General features: G+C 41.3%; 1 long non-coding RNA gene across 3 annotated transcripts in view; it reads right to left on the reverse strand.

Annotated features, from left to right (window-relative positions):
* The window catches only part of LOC125933370 (uncharacterized), a 55,977-nt gene extending 34,984 nt beyond the window's left edge, over positions 1–20,993 (reverse strand). Inside the window, exons 1-3 of one of the 3 annotated variants that reach the window (XR_007460929.1) lie at positions 19,458–20,993; positions 18,809–18,942; positions 7,613–16,420 (exon numbers count right to left, since the gene is read on the reverse strand). This is a non-coding gene — a long non-coding RNA (uncharacterized LOC125933370). The other 2 variants (XR_007460931.1, XR_007460930.1) reach the window with 2 other exon arrangements.
* Between the last annotated feature and the right edge of the window lie 361 nt (positions 20,994–21,354).

Consider the following 21,354-nt stretch of genomic DNA (forward strand, 5'->3'; position numbering starts at 1 on the left):
AGAAGATGTGGTATATATCTATACAATGGAGTATTACTCGGCAATCAAAAAGAATGAATTCTTGCCATTTGCAACTATGTGGATGGAACTGGAGGGTACTATGCTAAGTGAAATTAGTCAGTCAGAGAAAGACAAATATCATATGACTTCACTCATATGAGGACTTTAAGAGACAAAACAGATGAACATAAGGAAGGGAAACAAAAAAATATATAAAAACAGGGAGGGGGACAAAACAGAAGAGACTCTTAAATATGGAAAACAAACAGAGGGTTGCTGGAGGGATTGTGGGAGGGCGGATGGGCTAAATGGCTAAGGGGCCCTAAGGAATCTACTCCTGAAATCATTGTTGCACTATATGCTAACTAATTTGGATGTAAATTTATTTATTTTTTTTTTAATTTTTTTATTATTTTTAAAAAAATTTTTTTTAACATTTATTTTTGAGACAGAGAGAGACAGAGCATGAACAGGGGAGGGGCAGAGAGAGAGGGAGACACAGAATCTGAAACAGGCTCCAGGCTCTGAGCTGTCAGCACAGAGCCCGACACGGGGCTCGAACTCACGGACCGCAAGATCGTGACCTGAGCCGAAGTCGGCCGCTTAACCGACTGAGCCACCCAGGCGCCCCATAATTTGGATGTAAATTTAAAAAAAATAAATAATAAAACAAGTTAAAAAAATACATCTTCTAGCTAAAAAAAAAATAAATAATAAATAAAAATAAAAAAATAAATAAAGAGAAGCCAGAATGTATGTAAAATCTTCTGGCTTAAAAAAAAATAATTTTAAAAAGTTATTTTCTTAACAAAGATTATATTGTTAATTCTCTGTAAAATTAAAAACTAATAATATTTTATATACAGTATTAGTTTGCAGCAGCAACAGATTGTTTTACCTTAGTGTGAAAGGTTGTATGCCTAGATTTAGGGGCAGCTTTCGGAGGAAAGAGAATTTTGGGTAACAGGCTCAGAGATCAGAAAATTCAGGGCTCCCTCAAATCTCATGGATATGAGGCAGGAGGTCCCTCTGGATTATCTGCCCTTTGGGCTATCCACTCACTTTCTCCATAAAAGGAAAATCATATGGGAAAGTCACCTTTTTCAGCAAGAGACAGGCTGCTTGGAGTGGGGTCAGCAAGATAACTCTGCAACCTTGGGGGAGTCTGCATTGACCTGGATTCCAAGCCAGCATTTTCTAGGGAAGTTCAAAAAAACACCACAAAAAAATAAACAAAAAACAAGCCTGACCAAAACAATATAAGCCTGACCAGCTATATATTTATTTAAAACTAAACACACACACACACACACACACACACACACACCTCTCTTCATGGTAGGATGTATTACATAGCTGTAGGCCAATACTCCTTCGCCCATATAAACAACAAAAATATATTTAAAGTTATCCAACAGTTGTGGAAGCAACAAGGATAAGGGAAAACAAAACTTCAGAACAGAAAGAATCAGGAGGTACAAAGCAACAGTACTTTAAGCAGTGGTATACTATCGCTGGAATCACAAATTCAAGAGCCTCTACTAAGAGGCTAATGAGATGAGGCCAAAAGGCAGAATGAAGTTTTTCTCAGTCTTACAGTGCTTAGAAAATAAAGACTTTCTGGGTGAGGTTACCTAAAAACAAAACAGGCAAGATATGAAAACCCTAGAGAAGGTAGTGAATTGTTCTTTGGGATCTAAACCCACTTTTAATCCAGGACCACTTACCAATTCTGGCACAGATAAAGGTTGAAAATAAGGCTTGAGCCCCTGCAGAAAGTAGTTGTTGAGGACAGAGATTTAGCATTCATGAAGGGCTGGAGTTAAAAGCATGTCTTTAAATATATAAAATGTCTCAAGATAAGTACCAAGTTTGAAACTCTATGAGAAGACTTAAAATTTGTTAAGGGCAAAATTGAATAATTAAACAAGACCACAAATAGGCACCAGAGGTTAGGACTTTATCATATCTCTTAGGGTAACTTTATTCAACCCATAACAATTGTAAATGACAAGAATCAGTCACTTGAGGACAGAGCAACAGAATTTGCCCATCTGAACCAGAGAGAAAATAGGCTGAAAGGGGGAAAAAAAAAAAGAACAAAGCCTTAGGGCCCTCAGCTGTGTGTTTAAAAAAATAATGGCTAAAAACTTCCCCAAACTGACAAAGACAAATCTAAATGGAAGATGCTAATCAACCCCCCCAAAAATCTATGCTTGGACACATCACAATTAAACTTCTGAAAGCTAAAGAAAGAACCCTGAAAGCAGCCAGAAACAGTACTTCACCCACAGAACACCAATTTGAATGATGGTGGATTTCTTATCTGAGATCATGGAGGCCAGAAGGAATTGTCACATTATTCAAAAGTTCATAGGAAAATACATCGTAAATTCTTTATCTGCTTTGAAACCCTCCTTCAGGAACAAAAAAGAAATAAAGAAATTCTCACATGAAAGAAAACTGATAGAATTTGTTGTAAGGAGACCTACCATTAAAGAATGATTAAAGAAGGGGCACCTGGATGGCTCAGTCGGTTAAGTGTCCGACTTCGGCTCAAGTCATGATCTCACGGTTTGTGAGTTCAAGCCCCACATTGGGCTCCGTGCTGACAACTCAGAGCCTGGAGCCTGCTCCAGACTCCATGTCTCCTCTCTCTCTTCCCCTCCCATTTTCACACTCTGTCTCTCCCTCTCAAAAATAAACATTAAAAAAAATTTTTTTTTAAGAATGGCTAAAGAATAAACTATCCTTTACTCATAAGCTTTATAATTCATATCTTATGGTTGAAACAAGTTTAAATAGCATGTCGAGGCAGGGAAATTGAAAAGATCACATGAAGGACTACATTTTGCTGCTTTTCCTGCTTCTATTCTTGCTAGGACCTGCACCTTTGCCCTACACATGCCTTATTGTACAATGTATGTCCTTATAAGGTCAAGGAGTTAATGATTTCTTTGGAGTCTTCCAGCACTATAGATAACATCTAAGGAGTGACCAGGAAGGGTCCTCATGTAGTTTTCCAGACCACTGACTCACGGAGACCCCTGGCCCCAGGGCATAAGTGACCTATGGAGAACATCTACACACTGTTTTAACCAGTTCCTGGAAGCCTGAGGAAGACAAGTACTACAGTCCTCAGCAAAAATCCCAGACCCCAAGCAAAGAAAAGATTCACTCTCCTTTCAATGTCTCCCAGACACTCTATCTGCTCTCTTTCTATGTCTTCAATAAACTCTGTTCTCATCTCTTCTCAGCTCATGTTTGATTTCTATCCTGTGCAAAGTCAAGGACTGTCTTGGCTGGTCCATGTGAGATCCTCCTCTGGGTCCTTGGACTCAGCCTGCCTGCATCAAAGTAATCCTCAAGATAATAATATTTAAAAGTAGGGAAGGTAAAAAACAACTAAATGGAAGTAAGGTTTCCATATTTAACACTAAATGGTAAAATGCTGACATCAGTCAATGGTGATAAACATTCAGTTATGTATATATTGATATCAGGAGCAACTACTACAAAAATTGACACCTACAGCTAGCTGTTAGAAGCAGTTAGTTGGGTTCTAACAGGATGCCTGGAGCCCAGTGAAGAGGAAGTCATGGTCAGCCATCATGAAAGTCAGAGGCCTATCCCTGCAGGGCCACAAGGCCACAAGAAGCTGGAACAAACCAGACAGGCCTAAGATGGCAGGTGCCATGACAGTATGAGAAGTAAATGAGATGATTCATTTTCAGAAATACCAAATAAAAGCTGTGCTGTCTACTTTACAATAGGTTTACAACCTATTAGAAATATATACCAATCATCGCCCCCCAAAATGGAGTCCCAAACCCTTAGACACTTCACTTCCTGATTCTTCTTCCCTACCCATTTCTGGGGCTTATTTTCATAGGCTTTGCAATGAGCATGTGCCAGAGAACTGAAGTCTCTGCATCACCTCAAAGAATGTATTTTTTGCCTTACATGGTCATAGGCAAATTCCGGGTAAGGCTGTAACCTCTATAGTACTCAGCCAATGAGGAATCAGGGGAGGGATGTGCATGCTAGGAGATAAATTGCCTGCTGTAACTGCACACACACACACACACACACACACACACACACACACCCTGCCCCCGCGCCCTGCAATGTGCCTGTTCATCAGACGCCCGCTCTTGCAAGAACATTGATTAAAGCCTTGCTTCACTGTGCTCTGAATCTCCGTTTCTCTCCTTTGATAGGGTCAGTGGGCTTCTCACAACAGGAACCCCTGATCAAATAAGGAAGAAAAGTGCAAAACCTTGTTTCCAAAATATCCCTACCTCAGGTAATGAATATTCCATCCCTTGTTGACAACTGTCAATAAAAGATAGAAACCCAAACCCCAGGGCGCACAGCTGTCTTGAACTTAGGTGCTCTCACATCTCAAGACTGTACTTTCACTTTAATAAACTTTTCCATTTGTGCCCCCTTGTCTGCTGTGTTGTGTCTGTCCTTGAATTCTTTCTCATGAGGAGACCAAGAGGATTTGGTGACATCTTTGGGATGGGCTGGGTTGGGGTCTCAGGACCCAAGATCTCCCCAGTTCACCCAGCAACACAGCTACAGCAAAGAGTAAATGCAACCTAACCCCTAGACAGATAAATGTTAAGACCATACACTAAAGGCCTATTTCCCTCAGCTCCTCAGTTGTGATGATTTTATGAAAACTTGACTCAGCTAAAGGATGCCCATACATATGGCAAAACATTATTTGTGGGTGTGTCTGTAAGAGTGTTCCAGAAGAGGGGCGCCTGGGTGGCTCCATCGGTTGGACTTCTGACTTTGGCTCAGGTCATGATCTCATGGTTCGTGAGTTTGAGACCCACATCGGGCTCTGTGCTGACAGCTTGGAGCCTGGAGCCTGCTTTGGATTCTGTGACTCCCTCTCTCTCTGCCCCTCCCCCGTTTGCACTCTGTCTCTGTCTCAAAAATAAATAAAACGTTTAAAAAAAATTTTTTTTAACTAAAAAAAAAAAAACAGAAAATGTTCCAGAAGAGATTGTCATTTGAATAGGCAGACTGAGTCAAAGATCACCCTCACCAATGCAGGTGAGTATCACCCAATCCATTGAAGGCCTGAACAGAACAAAAAGGTGGAGGAAGGGTGCTCTTTTTGACTGAGCTGGGATATCCATCCTCTTCCCACCCTCAGACATCAGCACTCCCAGCTCTTAGGCCTTCAGACTTGGACAGAAATACACCACTGGCTTTCCTGATTCTCCAGCTTATAGATAGCAGATCATAGGACTTCTTGCCTCTATAATTGTATGAGTCAACTCCTATAATAGATCTCCTCTTATATATACCTACCTATATCCTATTGGTTCTGTTTCTCTGGATAACTCTAATATACCAGTACATCATGTTCATATTTCAATAAAAAGAAGGTGGGGATAGCAGAGTCACTGGCATTTTGGTGGTAACTGAAACCAGCAATGAATCAGATGGCTTAAAGGAAAGACACTGAGGAGGTCAAAGGGCAAATACAAGATCTGAGAGAACTTCACTCAGAAGCCTGGAAGAACAGGTCATAAAAAATGAAAAAGAATTATCTGGAAGGTAAAAATAAAACTAGCAACCCACATTGAACACACAGTTCTTCACTTGTGGAAAATAAACACAAAATGAAAAAGCAGAGATATTTTATGGAAACCAAAGGCACAACAGTAAGAATTAAGATAATCTAAACAACTAAACATGAAAAAACCAAAATCACAACAAAAGAGGTGCCTGGGTGGCTCAGTCAGTTAAGCATCCAACTTCAGCTCAGGTCATGATCTCACAGTCTGTGGGTTCAAGCCCCCCATTGGGCCCGGTGCTGACAGCTCAGACCCTGGAGCTTGCTTTGGATTCTGTCTCCCTCTCTCTCTGCCCCTGCCCTGCTCATTCTCTCTCTCTCTCAAAAATAAATAAACATTTAAAAAATCATGAAAAATGGAAGAAAATCTGCTTTTAATTCCAATGGCACTCAATATGATATAGATAGATACAAAAAAACCCTGTTTAAAGTAAGAATTGATTTCAATTACATGGAGTCATCAAAGAATGAGTTATCAAAAGTTAAAAATTGACAGGTAAATTATGAAAACTAAAACTCTCAACTGAAGGCTTGAAACAGTAAACATAACTGACCAGTCGTACAAATCTCCTAGAGCATACGACAAAGGAAAGTGACTGCCAAGTACACATGGGAGGTCCTAAGAAGACTGAGCCTTCTTTCCCGGGCATTTAAAATAGTAACAGACTCTGGTCCAAATGGCGACATAGAAGGCTCCTGAAGTCACCTGCTCCAATCAACATGCTGAATCTACAGCAACGTACAATTCCTCTGAAAGAAATTCAGAACCTAGCTGAGTGACGCCTTCATAAGCAGTGAACAAGAAAATACCCACATCGAATTGGATAGGAAACACTCATACATAGCTCACCATAAACCCCATTCATGGTATGGTGCTAATATAATCAAGAGTGAACTCCCAACTCCAAGCTTTTCCATGAGGAGCAAAGGTTTAGACCCCACATCTAGTGCCTCAACTCTTAAGATTCCTACCTGGACAGGCCCCCAAAACACCAAGCTCTGAAAGCCAACAGTGCTTGCTTCCATAAGAGCTACAAAACTATAGGGATGCCTGAGTGGCTCAGTCAGTTGAGCGTCCAGCTTTGACTCATGTCATGATCTCACAGTTCGTGTGTTCGAGCCCCACATGGGCTTGCTGCTGGCAGTGCAAAGCCTGCTTCGGATCCTCTGTCCCTCTCTCTGTGTCCCTCCTCCGCTCATGCTCTCTCTCTCTCTCTCAAAAATAAATAAAAACGTTTAAAAAAAAGATTTTAAAAAAGAACCACAAGACTATAAAGTAAACAAAGAACAGTTCTTAACAGACTCCTGAGATGCTAAAGCTATAATCCCACGTCTCCATGCAGAAAGAACAAGATCTCCCAGTCTTTTTCCAAAAGAGGTCCATTTGCATACTTTTGCTACTTGAAGGCCAGGCATCTACTTTAGCAGGCAGTTAACTGGATCCTCCCAGAAAGCCAGAGAAACCATGACACCACCTCTACCTTCTCCCTAAAACCCACCGCAAAGAGCCAGTATCTGCCTGGCAGGACCCTGGATATTATCTGGCACCCCAGCTTTCATGGTTACTGCCCAAGTGACAAGCCCCCAGATCACCTGGCTCTGACAGTCACCGGGACTTACATTCATGAGACTCACAGGACTATAGCAAACAAACAGCTCTAAACAGGTGTAGGACAATCCCATCCCCATGAGTATATACCCAAGCCTGGCACAGAGGGAGCATTAAAAAAAGCCCATCTCCAATTTCTCCCTGGAAAGGGCCTAACTACGTATTTTCCCAGCTGCTGCCTGATGGTTCAGCTTCCAATAAGCCTGCATCTAGGTGCCAACTGAGATCCTTGCCTTTGGTACACTGACAGTTCTTGGCACGCCCTTAACTACCAGGAGCCACTGAAAACAAAGGCAGCTTAGACAACACAAAGGTCTAAGATACCTGAGTGCTGGTGAGGCTGCGGAGGAAAGGGAATCCTTGTGTACTATTGGTAGAAATATTAATTGGTGCAGCCTCTATGGAAAACAGCATGGAAGATGCTCAAAAAATTAAAAATATGGGAGCGCCTGGGTGACTCGGTCAGTTAAGCCTCCAACTTCGGCTCAGGTCATGATCTCACGGCTTGTGAGTTTGAGTCCCGCGTCAGGTTTTGTGCAGACAGCTTGGAGCCGGGAACCTGCCTCAGATTCTTTGTCTCCCTTCCTCTGCCCCTCCATCACTCGTGCTCTGTCTCTCTCTCAAAAATAAACATTAAAAAAACTTTTTTAAAAATTAAAAATATGATCCAGCAATCCCACTTCTGGGTACATATCCAAAGGGAAAGAACACAGGATATTGTAGAGATACCTATACTCCCATATCCACTGCAGCATTACCCACAATGGCCAAGATACAGAAACAACCTAAGTTGTCCATCAACAGATGAACGGACAAAGATGTGGGGTATACATACATACACTAAGGACTATGATTCAGCCATGAGAAAGAAGGAACTCTTCCTATTTGGGACAACATGGATAGATTCTGAAATCATTATCATGCTGGATGAAGTAAGTCAGACAGAGAAAGACAAATAAATATAGCCCAGCATCATGTATACGTGGAATCTTAAAAAAGTCAAACTCCAGAACAAAAGGTAGAAAAGTGACTGCCAGGGGCTGGCCGGTAGTGGAAACAGGGAGAGTTTGGTAAAAGGTTACAAATCTTCAGCTGTAAGATGAATGAAGTGAGGATCTAATGTACAACATGGTAACTATAGCTGGTAACACTATCCCATGTAATTGAAATTTGCTAAGAGAGGAAAACTTAAATGTTTTCACCAGAAAGTAAAACCAAATAAGTATGTGAGGGAACAGATGTAACAAACAATTAACTAGATGGGGGAATACTTTCACAATGTACATGTACATCGAATCACATTTTTTGTTGTTGTTAAAGTTTCTATTTTTCGGTAATCTCTACACCCAACATGGGGCTTGAACTCATAATCCTTGAGATCAAGAGTTTCACGCTCTTCCAACCAGGTGCCCCTCCACTTTAAATATCTTACAATTGTATTTGTCAATTATACCTCAAAAAAACAGAACACATTTAAACATAAAATAAATACAATGAAATAGTAACAGTGTTCCAGCTTATAAGAATACCAGGACCCTGGCCCAATACAAGACTGAAAGTTAATCATAAGATTACAAAATGCTTCCCTCTCTACAACTTCCCACCACATCAACAGGCTCCAGGGCAGTAACAACAGATAACAGATGAAAAAGCTATACAGTTTCAAGACAGAGAAGGCCAAAGTCAAGAGGGGAATCAAAAACAAGGGCACTTAGGGGTGCCTGGGTGGCTTAGTTGGTTAAGCATCGGACTCTTGATTTTGACTCAGGCTATGATCTTATGAGATCAAGCCCCATGATGGCTCCTCGCTGTCAGCTTGGGATACTCTCTCTCCCTCTGTCTCTGGCCTTCCCTGCCCATGTATGTTCGTATGCACGTGTGCTCCAGGGCAAGCTCTTTCTCAAAATAAATAAATAAAAATTAAAAAAAAAAAAAAAAAAAGGACAGTAAAGACATTTGAAGACTCTGGTACCTACAGCTGTTTAAAAAACATTAAACATTGCCCATCTCCTAGCCAAATTAACATAAATCCTCACATTATAAACCCATTTATCTCAGTTCTGTTACAGGATACATGTCCAGCGTTCAAAAAAAGTTGCAAAGCATATCAAAAAGCAAGAAAAAAAGCACACAGAAGAGACAAAGTAGTCATCAGAACCAGACTCAGATACAACACAGATGTTGGAAGTACGACACAGGGAGTTTAAAATAACTATGATTAATATGTTAGAGAGTTGAATGAAAAAATTAGACAATATTCAAGAACAAACGAGTAATATAAGCAGAGAAATAGAAATTCCAAGAAAAAAAAAGGAAATGCTAGAATTCAAAGCCACAGTAATAGAATTGAGGAATGCCTTTGATGGGCACATCACAAGGAAAAAACCAGTGAACTTAAAAATAGGTCAATAAAAACTACACAAACTGAAATGTGAACAGAAAGAGGATGAAAAAAATAGCACATCCAAGAACTGTGGGTCAACATCAAAAGGTATAATATATGCATAAGTAGAGTGCCAGAAGCAGAACAGAGGCAGTATCTGAAGTAACAATGACCAAAAAATTCCAAAATTAATGACAGATTCAGGAAGTTCAGACAATACCAAGTGGGAAAAATACCAAGAAAACCACATCTAGTCACATCATATTTAAACTGCAGAAAATCAAAGACAAAGGGGAAAATCCTGAAAGAAGCAAAGAAGTGGGAGGTGGGGGAAGGCTGGGGGGAGGGGGGTGCACCTTACCTACAAAGGAACAATGATAAGAATTACAATAGACTTCTCAGAATCCATGCAAGCAAGAAGAATGGAGTGAAATATCTAAAGCTTTGAAAGCAGATACAGCCAGGCACACCTGGGTGGCTCAGTTGGTTAAATGGTTAAGCATCTGACTCTTGATTTTGGCTCAGGTCCTGATCCCAGGGTCCTGAGATTGAGCCGTCTGTGGAGCCTGCTTAAGATTCTCTCTCTCTTTCCCTCTGCCCCTCCCCCTGCTCATGTTCCCACGGGGCACACACATCCGAAGGAAGGAAGGAAGGAAGGAAGGAAGGAAGGAAGGAAGGAAGGAAAGAAGGAAGGAAGGAAGGAAGGATAGATGGAAGGCCCACCAACCTAGAATAAAAAAGATGCACCGAGGCATACATTTATATAACACTGAATGACAAAGATAAACTCTTATAAGCTTCCAGATGAAAGAACACTGACTCACAAAGTAAAGAGATATATCCTAACTTTAGATTTCTCCTCTGCAGTGGTGAAAGCAAAAACACAATTAGATTATGAGAAAGAATTTCAATGCAGAAATGCTATACACAAATAAATTGCTTTTCATATGACAGGCCCCAAATCGGATATGTTCAAACGGGCAGGGCCTCAAAGAATAAATCACCTACGGGATCTCTGCAGAGAAAATGCTGAGGAGGTACAAATAAGATGCCAAACAAGTCTCAAGCAAGGGGAAGGTGAAGAGGAGGGGAAGGAGTGGGAAACAACAGATCTTGTTGGTGATACACAGCTACAACTAGATGGATAATATTAACGTGATGTGAAATGTACCACGTAATGTTAAAGACCTGTTGAAACAGAAGAGACTCTCCGTAAGGAAGGACCAATGATACACTGATAAGTTAGCAAAATGAAGGAGTCTGGGTATGGGGTGCAGGAGACCAAAGCTTTCTAAGATCGTCTAAGAGGGGCTGGAGGAGGAAGGGTAGCAGTTGCTACACCACGGAGCAGCAGAAGAGCCATGAAGCTTAATCCTGATGTGTCAGTAGATATGCGCTCAGTTATAATATTCAGCAGTAAGTTGGTAACTGTGAGAATTAAGAATCAGAAGTCTACCAGATTAACAAAGAAGAAAAATTAAACACTAAGAAGTTTGAACAAGCCAGAAAAAGTAAAGTTTCTGAAAATGTACAATTAGTAGCATAAAATTGTGGTATATATTTGTGTTATGCTAAAATATAATATTTAGCAAACTAAGATGGATATATAAAACCAAATATATGGATTATTGCAGAAAATGTGAATGGATATATTTCTTATCCAAGACGGACTGACATGGTGATCAAAAAAACCAAAATGCTGACATTTGTTGTTTATAAAAAAATAAATCTGAAAGTGATAAGGAATGGTGAAAAATGAAGGAATGAACAAAATGTTACCAAAAAATGCAAATAAAAGGGAGGCAAGCATGGCTTTATTTATATCAGATTAACTACAATTTACAGCCTTTACTTTCAGTAGGGCAAAGACAGACATCATGTAATGATGATAAATGACAAAAATTAATCAACATTTAAGTTAAATCTACATGCATCCAAACAGGTTTTTAAAAATTGCCATAATTACAGAATAATTTGGTTAAAGAAAACAAACCACAATTACAGTGAGAGACAATATATCTCTATCAATAAGAAAGGACAAGTATCAGGGCGCCTGGGTGGCTCAGTCAGTTAAGCGTCCGACCAGCTCAGGTCACGATCTCACAGTTCGTGAGTTCGAGCCCCGTGTCGGGCTCTGTGCTGACAGCTCAGAGCCTGGAGCCTGCTTCACATTCTGTGTCTCCCTCTCTCTCTGCCCCTTCCGTGCTCATGCTGTGTCTCTCTCTGTCTCAAAATTAAATAAACATTTAAAAAATTTAAAAAAAAAAAAAAAGGACAAGTATCAAGTGGAGTTTATTTAACCCTTGTGTCAGGTAATAAATGACAGCTAAAATTTAACAGGCACTTACTTGGAAGAGTACCTTTCACAGAATATTTTAAATATAAATTATTTCATATTCAGGGCAAACCTATAACATAGGTATTATTTCCCCCCAATTAACAGATAGGAACACTGAGACAGAAAAAAGTTATCGACTTTCTAAGGTCATCCTTAACTGGAATCGGGTCATCTGACGATAAAGATCCGCTTATAATTGTTCTGTTATACTGTGGTTTCAGAGAAAATATTATTAAATTCTATAAATTCTATAAAAGAGGTTTTATAACCTACTTTGTCTGATTATGACATATAAAACCGAAATGAAAAATATAATCTCTACCAAAAAGTCATTAACTCATGAGATGGTCTCCAAATTAAAAACTAGGTCAAAGAAAAGTAACCAACATCCAAATTACTAATTTCCTAGAAAAGAACAAAGTGGGCACTTCTTGTTTTGTTTAATGTTTATGTATTTATTTTGAGAGAGAGCATAGGAGCACAAGCAAGGAAGAGTGTGGGGCGGGGAGGGGTGGAGACAGAGAATCCCAAGCAGGCTCCATGCTGTCAGTGCAAAGCTCTGCATGGGGCTTGAACTCACAAACTGTGAGATCATGACCTGAGCTGAAAACAAAAATTGGACACTTGAACCAACTGAGCCACACAGGTTGCTCACCCCATTTAATGATTTTCAACACTATGTGCCGCTGTCCTAGGTACTTGGGATACAACAGTGAAAAACAAAATTCACCTCCTCTAGCCTTCAGGGGTTGGTGGGGGGGGGGGGGTTACATTGATTCAGAAAGGGGAAAACAGAGGGTAAACTATATAATAATAAAGAAACCGTAGAGTAGGTTAGATGAAAAGTGCTATGTTAAAAATACAAAGTAGACCAGGGCACCTGGGTGGCTCAGTTTGTTAAACGACTGACTTCCCCTCAGGTCATGATCTCACAGTTTGTGAGTTCGAGACCCACGTAGAGCTCTGTGCTGACAGCTCAGAGCCTGGAGCCTACCTCAGATTCTGTGTCTTCCCCTCTCTATACCCCTCCCCTGCTCACAGTCTGTGTCTCTCTGTCTCCCAATAATAAATAAATGTTAAAAAAAAAAAGTGTTTTTTTAATTAAAAACAAAAACAAAAAACAAAGTAGACCAAAATTAGGCGATGCGAACACTGGGGGTTAGCGTAGCAATTTTAAGCTGGGAGTTTGCCTAGACCTCACTGAGCAGTGACCTTTGAGCCAAGCCCTAAGGAGGAATGGGAGTGCACCACCAGGCTCCCTGGGTAAAGCACATTTGGAAGGTACATTTGGTACAAGGATGAAGGTGGCATTGCGCATGGTATGTTTCCAGAACAGCAAGAAAGCAAGCAGGGCTGGAGCACAGTGATCAAGGGGCTAAGGAAGTGAGATCAAAATGGATCAAAAATGAGCCACATAAGCCACTATAAGAACTTGGGCTTTTACTCAGAAAAATGTAGATGCTGAACAGAGGAGCGACCTAAAAGAACCTGACTCATATTCTACAAAGAGCACTGTGGATGCTGTGCAGAGGGGCCAGGATTGAGAAGCAGCAAGACCTGCTCTGTAACTATTTCTATAATCTAGACAACAGCAGATCAATTATTCTGGCCTGGTGAGGGTAGCTGCAGCAGAGAAGATCAGAAGAGGTCACACTTTCGATACATGTTAGATACAGGACCCAGTGGTTGTGCTGACAAAGAAGATATGGAGCACAAGAAAAATTAAAAAAAAATTTTTTTAAAGGTCAAGGATGATTCCAAAGAGTCTGCTATTAAACAAGGAGAAGGCACCAGAGGGGGCTGGTTTGGGAGGGGAAGCCCAGGAAGTCAATTTTAGTTACACTGACCTTGAGTCTATAAAACATTCAAGTGGAGACAGAGAGCAGTTAGATACATGCATCTCAAGTGCAGGAAGAGATCTGCAGGCCAGAGATTATCAGCAGATGAGAACAGACGAGACCGTCAAGGAGAGGGGGTGCTCAGACAGAGGAAGGACCAGGACCAAGGACTGAGCTCTAGGGCACACCAACATTCAGAGGTAGGAAGAAAAGGAGGAACGAGCAAATGAGAGAGAAGGAATATTAACAGAGTGTGAAAGCCAAGTGAATCAAGTGAATCAGAAGGAAAAAGTAGCCAGTGGTGTCAAAAGTGACTAAAAGAGCACGTAAGAAGAAGCCTTTTACCACTGGATTCAGCAATGGAGGGCACTGCTGAATTTGACTAAAAAAAAACGAAGGGAGAAGATAGGGTTTTAAGGTTTTTAGTTCATAGCAGGATGCTAAATTAACAACCATTGTTGGCTCCCTCCCAGAAGATCAGTCCAGGGAGAAAGAGCTGGAAAGCAAAGCAAACTGTGAGTAACCCTTTGTGGGACTCTGGTTAACTGAACTGGTGTGTGTGAGCCATGCTTTTCGCTGGAACAAAAAGCACCTATTCCCACTTGGGGATGACAAGTGACAAACTGGGAAGAAACAACCACAACTTTTATCGTGTTCTAAAGCAAGATTTCCTTAATATAAAGAAGTTAAATCTATACTTTAAAATTTTCCAGAAAGAAGGGAGCCTGGGTGGCTCAGTCAGTTAAGTGTCTGACTTCAGCTCAGCTCATGATCTCATGGTTCATGAGTTCCAGCCCCATCAAACTCTGTGCTGACAGCTCTGAGCCTGGAGCCTGCTTCGGATTCTGTGACTCCCTCTCTCTCTCTCTGCCCTTCTCCCGCTCGCACTCTGTCTCTCTCTCTTAAAAATAAACATTTTTTCAAATTTCCATAAAGAAAATCCAGACCCTAGATAAATTCACTTAATTTTATAAATAAAAAATAAGTAATACCAATCTTACGCAAACACTTCCAGAGATGAGGTAATGAGGAAATCAGTAACAAGTTTTTTGAGGCCAGTATAAAATTGACATAAAACCTGACAAAGACATTATAAGAAAGGAAAATAACAGTCTCTCTCATGAACAAAGACAAAGACAAAAACTGTAGACAACTTATCATGAAACATATTTAAAGGTGATAGAATAAAAAGGCCAGGGGGGATTTTTTTCCTGGTTTAACATCTGAAAATCAAGCACTAATAGATTTACCTCAACCAACATGCTAATATCAATCATTAAAAGAACACAGGAGAAAACCGTATATAATCATCTCAGTAATCAACACCCACTGGATGATAAAAACGCTCAGCAAACTAGGAGCAGAAGGAAACTTTCCAAAGAATATCTACCAAAAAAACATACAGCACACATCAAAGTGATAAAATATTAAAAATTTTCCCTTGAGACTGGAAAGCAAGCAAGGATGGACTAGTTCTATTCCATAGTACTTTATAGCTCCTAGCCACAGCAATAAAGAGACAAAATAAAAAAATATAAATTTTTAAATGAACGAAAATCTATTAAATGGGGGCACCCAAGTGGCTCAGTTAGTTGAGCATTCAACTCTTGATTTTGGCCCTAGTCATGATCTCAGGGACATGGGAGAGAGCCCCACATTGGGCTCTGTGCCGAGCATGGAGCCTGCTTAAGATTCTCTCTTTCTGTCTCTCTCTCTCCCTCGGCCCCTCTCCCCCCACTTGCAAGCTCTCTCTAAATTTTTTTTTTTAATTTTAAAAAAAGACAAAAGAAAAAGTAAAAAATGTCCATACAACATAGTTGTGTAGGTAGAAAATCCAAAATAATTTACAGATGAAATATGAGTTAATAAATGGTAAGTGTAGAGGCCACATTTAGGCAACAGCCTTGAACAATGAATATAGAAAGGGCCCAGGGGGACCCCAATCCCCTGGCTGAATACAAACAGTCTCATTAGATGACACACCTCAAAATATCCATAGGCCTTAACTAATCAGTGGGCTAGTTACAACCACGCAGAGTTACCAAGAAAGGGAAAATTCCATTTGTCCCCTACCTTCTCACTTTTCCCCTTTAAATACAGCCCCCACCACTGCCTTATTGCAGACAACCTCTGCTTTGCTGTCCTGCCCTCTACTCCCTTGGGGTGTATTTGATAAACTTCTATCTCCTTTGTTCTGCCTCTGGTGAATTCTTTCACCTCCATCCTATTGGGAGAGACATCACAGTAAGGTCACTAAAAAAAGTTCAATATACAAAAATTCACTATATTTCTATATATCAGCAACACCCAAATAAGGAGAAAAATTTTCAACTAAGGATAACTCTAATAAAAAAAAGTACAAGACGTATATATAGAATTTATCAAACAGTGCTGAGAAAAAGAGAGCCTAAATGAAGAAAAATGTCATGTTCATGAATTGAAAATTCAAGTCTTGGGGCGCCTGGGTGGCTCAGTTGGTTGAGCATCTGACTTCAGCTCAGGTCATGATCTCGCAGTTTGTGAGTTCGAGCCCCGCGTCAGGCTCTGTGCTGACAACTCAGAGCCTGGAGCCTGCTTCCGAGTCTGTGTCTCCATCTCTCTCTGCCTCTCCCTTGTTCATTCTCTGCCTCTCTCTCTGTCAAAAATAAATAAACTTAAAAAAAAAAAAGAAAATTCAAGTCTTTATTAATATGACCAGTCTGCCAAATCAATCTATAGATTCAATGTCATACCAAATTCCAACAGATTGGCGGGGAGAGGGGGGGGGAGAGAGTTGACAAAGATTATTATAAAGTTTATATGGAAATACAAAGGACTTAAAGTAGCCAAGACAAATCTTGAAGAATGAAAGTAAAAAACATATTCCCACAGATATGAATACTTTTTATAAAGCTATAATAATAAGGGCAGGGTAGTATTGGCATGAGGCTAGATAAAGAGAAAACTGAAGAGAAATAAGAATCCAAAAAGAGACACACACATACATGGTCACCTGATTTTCAACAAAATTCTCGTGGGAAAGGAAGTCTTTTTCATAAAAGGTACTACAAAAACGGGATAGCCATAGCTCATGACAAAAAAAGAGACAGGGAAAGATACATGTGTATGCATTTATATATAATAATTCAAAATGGATCATACACTTAAATGTGAAAGTAAAACAATCCGAGCTTTTAGAAGAAAGCACAGATGGATTCCCTTACGACTTTTGGACAGGCAAAGATTTTTTAAGCAGGACACAAAGAGCACTAACAATTAAAGAAAAGATCGACAAACTGGACTTGATTAAATTCAGAAAAAGTCTCAAAGAAGATATTTGCAGTACATGTATCCGACAAAGGACTCCTATAAAGAACATACAAGGAATTCCTACAAGTTAACACAGCAAAGACAAGCTACCAAAATTTTTAATGGACAAGACTGAAACACACTTCAACAAAAAGATATCAGAATGGTCAGTTAATATGGAAAGATGCTCAACATCATCAGCCTTCAGAGAAGTGCAAATTAAAATCACAATGAGATACCACTACATTCACTCACCAAATAATGAAAAGAAAAGAAAGAAAATGAAAACAAAAGAAACCTCACAAACAATATCAAACGCTGTCAAGGGTCAAGGATACAGTGCAACAGGACTGGGGGATGGCTGGTGGGAAGGTAGAGTAGTACAACTATTTTGTCAAACCACTGGCAAAATCTGTCAAAGCCAAACATACATATGTTCTAAGACCCATCAATTCCACTTCTAGGTTTATATTCCTCAGAATCAAGTGCATATGTACACCAAAAGACATATACAAAAGCCAGAATTAAAAACAGCCCAAATATCCATCTAGAGCAGAATGGATGAACTGTGGTAGAGTCATACAGTGGGAAAAAAACAAACTAGTGCTACCCGCGGATGATGTTACAGACGTAACACTCAGTAAAAGAAGTCAGATGAGACACAAAAGAACATATATTGCATGATTCTATTTATATGAAGTTTAAAATAAGACAAAACTAATAAATGTTAATAGAAATCAAAATAATGGTTCCCCTCGAGTGAGAGTGGGCAAGTACTGTCTTGGAAAGAACACAAAGGAATTCTTCTGCATTGCAGAAAATGACCCTTATTCTGACCTGGGTGATAGCCGCCCAGATGCATAGTGTACGAAAAATTCAAGTTGTACCCTTCCGATTTGTGCACTTAATTTCAATTTCAAAAAAAAAAAAGAAGAAGAAGAAAGAAAGAAACATTAACAACTTGAAAGTAACAAGATTTATTTACCAACTGGATGTGTAGGTTGCAGGCAAAGTCCAGCACTTAGAACAAAAGCTATGTTTGTTACCTGGATGATGAGCTGGCTGGTAATAACATTTAGTAGGAAATAAAGAAGGGTGGCAGGGCAGCGGGGGGATCTATAGAGTTTGAAGGGCCTTTAGACGAGCCATTCACAGTTGGCCATTAAGGTCTAAGGTAGGGGAGAGGGCTGGACCAGAGAGCCAGATTCAAGCATCCCAGCAAATGGTACATCTCCAGAGAGAACAGATTAGTCAGCAAGACCAGGAGAGTGAGGACAATCACTGGAGAGTGAGGAGATCAATAACAGACACTGTGGGAGAAACAATAAGAGGCAAAAAGAGGAAGAAGACTCTACTGAGAGGACAGAAAAGAATTCCAGAAGGAGGAATAGACCAGAAAACAACCAACAAGACATTCTAGGAGAGACTGGACATGAACGTAAAAACTGGACAGAATGCTCAATTCACTGAGCATTACCTTAATTAAAGTAACTTCAGTACTAAAGTATCCATGACATTTGCCATAATAAGATCACTAATGTCCCTTACCAGACAGATCCAACAGTGATTTGATTTGAAATATGGAAAGGAAATGGGGAAACATTTGCCAGAAAATACCTTTAACCCATCTGTTGCACACTCTATACATATCATTAAAGATTATCTGAAGGTGGTATAATCCATTCTTTTTGGAGACACCCCTGGTTCTATGCCTGGATTAGGCAGAAAAAGGTCGATGGGGGTGGGAGCATACCTGGGTGGCTCAGTGGGTCAGGCATCAAACTCTTGATTTCAGCTCAGGTCACCATCTCACAGTTCATGGGATCAAGTCCCGCGCTTTCCAGCCTACTTTGGATCCTCTTTCTCCCTCCCCTACTTGCGCATGCTCTATCAAAATAAATAAACAAACATTTTTTAAAAAAAGAAAGAGGTCTATGGCACCATGGTGTTTTGGCCTTTAGAAACCTGGACTGACTGAGTTCTCCTTTAGCACAAGTGTCCTGCTTCCCTTGAGGAGCAATTATAGGCAGCAGACTGCATTACTTCTCATAGTAACTGAAAGATTATTTACTATGTTACACAGGAAAAACAAGACAGGAACATTTTTAAGAACTCTTATGTCTTCTGAGGAATTAGCATGACAGTTTCTTCAGGGGCCAATTCAAACCATGCAACAGAAAATGTCTGCATTTTTGCTACGACTATCAGAAGAATCGGACAGATTTGGCTGTAATATAAAACCTGCACATTTCTGCACACCACTTTGTCCTCATATTGATGCGCTCCTGGCTATTTTCCCTGAAGCTGATTTTCATCTATTTCTATATTTCCATTCTAACCTATTGACCCTTAAAAGCCTCATACAGTCACAGTAAACAAAATAGGGAAAATAAACAACTCACCTGAGATCTATTCATTTTCTACGGAACTAGGAAACATGTAGGGAACTACAAAGGTGGAGCTAGGGGAGAAGAAAGAAAAAATAATCACAAGAGATCTGACCTACTTTGCACCTCCCTGGATTCTCTCACCTATAAAACTCCACTCACTAGCTGGATAAAATGTTCTCCTGTAGGAGAACATCCTTTGGTCCTTAACTACCTCAACAGTAGTTTCTGTCTTTTGATGGAAGCCCGTTTTGACTTAACTGTATCTGAAAATCCGACTATTGGTTAGAACGCACATGAACAGGAGGACCCTGACATTTACCCTCTCTGGCTCAGTGTTTTTCATCTTTCATTGTAGGCAGAAACAGGTAACCCAGAAGTTCTTTCCTGCACTACCTTCTGAGTCTGCGAAGTCAGAGGAGAGGATGCAACACATCTGTCAATGCCGCATGTGGCATAAGGGCCCCTCAGGATCTGAAAAGGGTGGAGCATTTGAAAGACATCAAAGTCTGTTAGGTCTCAGAATTTTCTTGGTGGGTTGAAAACCAGTGTCACCCACAGAGGGTAACTACACCTGCCGTGGTGAGAATTTTGTACTGTACATAATTGTCAAATTACTATGTTGTATGCCTGAAACCAATATAATGTATGTCAACTATACTTCAATAAAAGAAAAATGCCGTCACCACCCCCCCCCCAAAAAAAAGAATTTTCTTGGTGGTAGGTGGTATTTCTTTCTCCCAGACCATCCTCTCTCAAACCTGCAAATGAAGTGACCTTTCCTTGGCAGGCTTGCCCTTTGGCCTTAGCCCTTACTCACCTCTCCTAAAACCTGGCTCAGACCTCAGGTTGTCAAGGTTGAAGGGTGGCTTGCACAACACAAGGATCACATACTGCTACTAGCCCTGCAAATCTACAGCCTGCTCTTTCTCTGCCTCGCCCTCCTCTGCTCTGCAGCCCTGCTCCGGGATCGTCATTCAGACTGGCGATCTTACAGGTGGGATTCCTCTTTACAAGAGCTTGGTTCCTAGGAATCAGGACACGAATGTCAGGGACAAAATCATTTTAGTTGTAACCTACCATTAGGGTCTCAAATCTTGGAGCTCCCTGGGCCCCAGAATCTTGGGCTGGTCCTTCAAAAACCCCAAACTAGGACCACAGGCTGGACAGTTCGTTCAGACCAGGCCCAGAACTAACCATTATGAAGAGTGACCCAGGAAACCTCACGACACCAAGAATCCCCAAAATACCAGTGCCCCACAATAAAGCGGAGTCTACGTTATACTTGACAGCGATACCCTCTGGCTCAGTGCTGGGTCGGACACAAAGCCGGATTTAGGCAGAATCATTTCTTAGGGAGGAGGCAGTTGTGGACGCGCCTCCTAGCGCCACCTCCCGCGGGGCTGCACGATCCGAGGCACTCGCGGGCCTGAGACTCCATTTCCTAATCTGTTACAGCAGAAGGGTGAGGATTCCCTGCATCGCCGAGCGCGCGGCGGCCTCAGAACAGGAGGGCCAACGCCATCGCGGCCTTTTTGAAAACCATCAGGCTCTGGGCCCCGCCCTTCCGCAGCCGCCGCTCCCCAACTGCGCTCCAGCCCCCGCCTCGCCCAGGGGCAGGCCGCGCGCGGGCGACGCATGCGCCAGAACTCCCGCCCTCCCCACCCCTTCCCCCCGGCTCCCGCGCGGCGCAAACCGCAGACCCGGAAAACGCTTCCCATCAGGCCCCGCGGCAGGAACCCCGCCCCGCCCTAGAGGGGGATGGGGGTGCCGAGCCGCGTAGGCTATAACCGCGAGGGGGCGTGAGGCCGACCTTCGGCCAGCCCAGACTCGTGGGCGAAAGTCTCGAGAGGTTTCGAGCCGAGCGAGCGTTGCGGAGGAAAACAAGCCCTTGGCCGCAGAGTTTCCCCCA

The sequence above is a fragment of the Panthera uncia genome, chromosome D2, assembly GCF_023721935.1.
Source record: "Panthera uncia isolate 11264 chromosome D2, Puncia_PCG_1.0, whole genome shotgun sequence".
Classification (NCBI taxonomy): domain Eukaryota; kingdom Metazoa; phylum Chordata; class Mammalia; order Carnivora; family Felidae; genus Panthera; species Panthera uncia.